Here is a 6000-nt window from a genome sequence, read left to right on the forward strand (position 1 = left end):
ACTCGCATCTCACTAGTCCAAATATACACGCTAATTTAATTTCATCTCGTGACATATTTTTACACGTCAATTGCTAAAGAACTTGTGTGTCTTGTTTAGGGGTTAATATATTCAATTATTTTTTTGTATATATTCAAGTTTCAGGTTAGAATTTTCTACAGCTTGAATAGTTCATTCAGTCTAACAGTATCTATATTTTACAATCATTTACACTGATAGAGATATGGAATATTCGAAGCAACATCTGGTGAGTCAAATTTTCTTATTGTTATAATAAAAAAGAAATCCATTTTGTCTCGCCATTAAGTTAATGAAGAATTTCCTTTACCTTCCTTACTTACTTAGGCTTTTTTTCACTGTGCTGATAGCTCTTTTAAAAAGCTTCATATGTTAACTAAACAGTCCCTTTGTTTCAATTTTAGTAAATATTCAAAAATAATGCAGGTTCACATCGATTTTGGCTCATTGTGCATGAAAAATTGAAATAGAATTTGCATATTAGTTTCGGCAGATATGAAAGGTCGCCCCCCTCTTCAATATCATGCTCTTTACACTAAAGTTTGAATTTTGTTTGAATCACAAACTCCTCAATCACAAAGGTCGGTTAATTAGAATAGATACCTCTTTTGAAAGTGCTAAAAAAAAAACTTAAGCGTAAAGGGTGAGGTATTGGCTAGAGGGCGAACCCCTTTATATACTTAATATTTTTTTTGGTGTAGGCCATGTCCAGGAGTCTTTTTCTTCCTTTTTCTGTGATTTTAAGTATTTCGTAATTTAGGTATATAACTTTTAATAGCTTTGCATATAAAAAAAATCTATAATTTTCAACTTTTTGTGTTTGATACTATGGAATTGAAGGCCGAATGCCCTCCATTAATATTCTGAATAAGTAAGAATTGAGCTAGCTAATTAAGTTGTGTCATTTTTTTTCAAACGTTGGGAGTTTGTTACTGTGATATTCGCAATTTTAGTATATAAGTTTTAAAAGCTTTGCATATACAATTGAAATAGATCAATAATTGTCAACTTTTTGTGTTTGATACTATGGAATTGAAGGCCAAATGCCCTCCGTTAATTTTCTGAATAAGTAAGAATTGAGCTAGCTAATCAAATTGTGTAATTTTTCAACTTTTGGGAGTTTGGTACTGTGGTATTGAAGGGGTAGTACCCTCCCGTAAGCTAAATAGTTTGAAAACTGAAAATGATTTTTATTTTAGAATGCTATTGATCAGGCGTTGCAGCAAAAATGTGCAAGGCTGGATGAGGCTCGCGACAAGGCTGAGACAAGGGTAATCGAACCATTAAATTCAATCAAGCCAAGTGCCAGCTCTATAAAGACCACTATGCAACCTGGAAGAAAATTTAAGAGAGAATGGATGCTTTCATATAATGCATCAGCCTCATCTAGTCAAGATCAGGAGGACACTCCTCTTCATGCTTTGCCAGGGACTTCAGATGTACAAGTGCAGTTTGAATTTGTAAATATACATTTTTTTTCTCTCCGTATTTTCGAAAATAAGGCAAATTTTCTCAAGCCCGTAACTTTTGATGAGTAAAACTAAACTTAAATTTGTTTCTAAAACTATCCTATAATAGTCCTATTTTATTTTATTTCATTAGTATTAACCAAAGTAGTAGAATATAAAAGAGTGGTTATAACGCGAAAGAACAATATAGCTTATCATAGTTTTCTATAGATATAATAAACCTTACCTGTATTTTCTCTTTTAAGCAAGATGTTTTCTAATGCGAAAATCTATTATTTCACTATTATTTATCTATTAACTCTATATAAACAAACCACTATTTCACAGTTGGTTGTTGAACAAACATCCTTAAACTAAGATGTGTTTGCAGTTAGCTTTGTGCGTATTTAGTTCTTATCAAAATAACCCATCGGAAAGGTTGAAATTTTGAATGTTAATCTGACAGGTAAAAATGAATGCTAATCGCTCGTTACAAGGTGATCCAAATAACCGGATGTTTTGATCTTAGAGATGAAGAGATATTAACGCGGGAAAGGGGTTATTAATAATTTCAAATGTGACAGCGCAGGGATGTCAAAAACAAATGGAACATGCAGAAATTACGGATTTTTTGGATTACGGATTACGGATTATGAATTACGGATTAGGGATTATTTGGGCGAAACCGTTTTAGACATTTTAGGGAATTATTTCGGCGAAAAAGTTAGACATTTTAAAAGATGATTTTAGAAGATGTTTTCGAAAAGGATTTGAGGCTGAAACTCTAGGGTCGTTATAATACAAAAGTTCTATTTGAACAGTGTTGTGAAGTCCTCTACCCCAACTCGAAAGGGCTCCAATCCCCCTATTCCAACCCCGAAGGAAGCTCCCGGTCCCCAAAGGTCCCCCTGGGCTCTAAAAAGGACCATCCAGCCCTCATCCAGGTAAACATACGACTAAAAATGACCATGTTTTTCAACTTTATGAAATAATGCTTATTTCACATAGAAAATAAAACATTTTTTCCACAGATTAATGAAATACTACCGCCATTGGATGATGAAACATCAGCATTTACAGGACTAATTTTATTACCACCAATGGAGTTCAGAGACGAACCTACATTAGTTGTAGATAATGTGGAATGGCATGGGGGTTTTCTTAATGATGTTTTTGGGGACATAGCTAGCCTAGACGATTTAACTTGTGATATTGACATGATAGAGGATCCGGACTGGGTAGATAGATTTATGTATGAACATTTAGACGATGTTACTAGTACAACTGAACCGAATTCCCATATGGAAATTACGTCACAGGAAAATACAGGCTGGCTTGATCAATTGTCCCCAAACACCTTTGAATATGTACTAGGGGGCTTCATGCCACCTCCAACCAATATAAATGAACAGACCGGGGGTGGTGTGATTGACAATTGTATGTCACCCCCCACCATTTTGCTTAATGATACAGAAACAACAATGCAAATTGTAGGGTCTAATGTTCCCAGGGACATTTTTGACAACAGTTTTATTATTAGTAAATTGGGTCCTGTACAAATGGGTGCAGGACATGAAAATAGTGTCATGTCCCCAGAGTTACGTGAATTTTATTTGTTAGAGTCTGTTCTAAATCACTTACTAATCTATAGGGTATTTTAAGCCTCCCGAAGAAATCATGGTTGACGGAAGTATTATTTTAACTGACCCTCTGACTGTTCTCTATACCTAAATTGACAGACTTCGAGGGAAAATTGATATTCAGATTCAGAAATGGGGGGGCCAAGGGGGTTAAAGCATCAGTGAATCAAAAAGTTTATTTACAAAAGGGAACATCTGGGGATATTTTTTATTTTTATTTTTCTACTGGCAACCAGACTTTTTACCCTGGTCTAAATGAATTTGAGAATAACTTTTTCAACTGGATAAATAAATTAATATCAACTTTGGACACGTTTAATTAGAGGGGAAGTGGGTCCACAATTTTATACATTGAACACATGAATCTGAATCTCAGTAGATTAAAAAAAACTTTATTTTAAGGGGAGGGCGGGGTCGTCGACGAATAAAATGCCACCCAGATTTGTCGGCTACAGGAGGGGTTCAAGGTTTCGAATTTGACACGGGGCTGCAATGCTTTAAATATGCATTTTTAGCAGCAGCCCATAAAACATTAAAAAATGAATCGTCAATGAAAATTTTTTTATTTAATTTTTGAATGTTTTTGAATTAGTGCAGGTTTTGATTTTGGCTCACCGTACATGAATAATTAAAACAAAATTTGCATATTAATTTTACTTTTATTTGTTAAATGGTTTTCTCGAAACTTGTTTAATTTTATTTACGAACGTATTTATTAGTAATAAATATACGTAAATTACGAATTAACCTACGTAACGAACTTATTTATTCAATTATTTTTAATACGTATATTAGGGGGCGAGCCCCCTATTCAATACCTTACTCTTGAAGCTAAAGTTCAAATTTTGTTCCAATTCTTTAAAATGACCCCTTAATCACAAAGGCCGTTATTTAGAATAAATAGGTCTTATGAAAGTACTAAGAAATCTTTGGCTTAAAGAGCGAGGTATTGACTAGGGGTGAACCCAATCACGCACGTAATATTTTCTGTTCGTTTTAAGTTTTGATGTTACTCCTTATTTTCAGTTGGAAACTTGTTTTTTTATATTTAATTTCTAATCTTATTTTAAATAATGCTGGAAAATCCAGCGCTCACTTCATAGCAATTTCCCTTCCCCCATGAAAACTTCCTTCATGGAAAGATCTTCCCACATAACCCCCAACCAACCCTCCCCCCCTACTACCAGTAAAAATCCCCCCTGAAAACGTCTGTATACTTCCTAATAACCAATTAAAAGTTTTCTAAGAAATGTAAAGAGCCATATTGAATTCGGGTCCAACAGAAATTAATTCTTATTATAGTTAAAACTCAAAAAGACCAGAAATTACTGTTAAAGAATAAATGAAACCCCGAACGAACAGAAATTAAAATTAACTATCTTAGAAACATAAATAAAACTGGTGCAAACATAAATGAATGAATAAATCTTATAGACCTTCAATATTTTTTAATATCACCCCCCCAGAGGTGCTTTATATGCATGGGGTGGTGTAATGAACTTCGGAGGGACTCGTTCAATTGGAGATAATAATTTCTAGTGCCCTTTTTAAGAGTCAAATGCAATTGGAGGCACCAATTCCCCCCACCCCGCTTTTCACGCCCTCTTTTCCCCAAATACAGCTAATCAAAATCTTGAGATGGTCATTATGTCCAAAATAATCAAAAGGTGAAGTAATGAAAATAATTATGCCAGTAGGGTAAGAAGTTCCATTTCTATGGCCCCTACGTACCAAACAGGTTTTTCTGGTAGGTATTCTACCGGTCCTATTCTAGAGGGCATTACACCTTTACCAACGCCCCTGTACCAAACAGGTTTTTCTGGTAGGTATTCTATTCTACAGGGGCATTACATCTTTGCCAAGAGATTTACGCAATACCGGTCCTAGTGTGATGCTATCAGACTGGTTTCGTTTTATGGGTTCATTAATAGAACGACTAATGTTTTTGAAAAGGGTAATTACTTCTTTAGTTTACGAGTAGAAAAATCTAAAACCAGTATTGTCTATAACTTAATTTACATGGATTAAACTTCCGATGGTTAAGAAAGCGTAACGGGCAATTAAAGTATGCTGAATAGGATGCTATAATTAGAAGGGTTTTAAGTTGAAAATTGTGACGTAAAAATAACTCTATTTGCGATTTTTTTGCGAAAAGGTATTTTCCTAAAGGTATTGCGTTGGTTAAGAATGCCTCACGGGTAATCAAAGAATGGGATGCTTGCATCAACAATACAAAAAATATGCTCAGATACTTAATAGATTTGACGCCTACAAGAGACATTGGTAGAAGGTATTCAATAGCTTAATTGAAAAGTAACGATAGAATGACATTGTGACTTGACCTAGCTTTACTTATCCGATGTGGTCTGTATAATACACAAGTAACGTTTGAAAAGTATTGTCAATTTAAAAAGAAATGGCAGAAAAGTGTTTTGAGGGGGATGGGTTGCATGGAGGGTTGAGTTGCACGAGGGTTCAGTTAAAGGGGGTACAGTTACACGGGGGTTTCGGTTATACAGGGGTTCAGTTACAAGGGGGTTCAGTTGCACGGGGGTTGAGTTAAATGGGGATTGAGTTCCACGAGAGTAGTGCTTTGTCGTGGTTTAGCTTGTCACAGTTACATTCTCTTGATCTTTCAAAGTTCACTTTGATTTTAGGTACATGGGGGGTTCAGGGGTCCGGGAGTGGAGTTAAATGGGGAGTGAGTTCCACGAGAGTGGTGCTTTGTCGTGGTTTAGCTTGTCATAGTTACTCTCTTTGGGCTGTTTGTGTTTCCTTGGGATGCGTGTGTCTCTTTGGGTTCTGTGTCTCTTTGGAGTGTTTGAGTCTTTTTGATCTGTTTATGTTTATTTTGGCTGTTTGGGTCTTTTTGGACTGTGTTTGTCTCTTTGGTG

The sequence above is a fragment of the Artemia sp. Qi Xiang Cuo genome, chromosome 13, assembly GCF_049724085.1.
Source record: "Artemia sp. Qi Xiang Cuo chromosome 13, ASM4972408v1, whole genome shotgun sequence".
NCBI lineage: Eukaryota > Metazoa > Arthropoda > Branchiopoda > Anostraca > Artemiidae > Artemia > Artemia sp. Qi Xiang Cuo.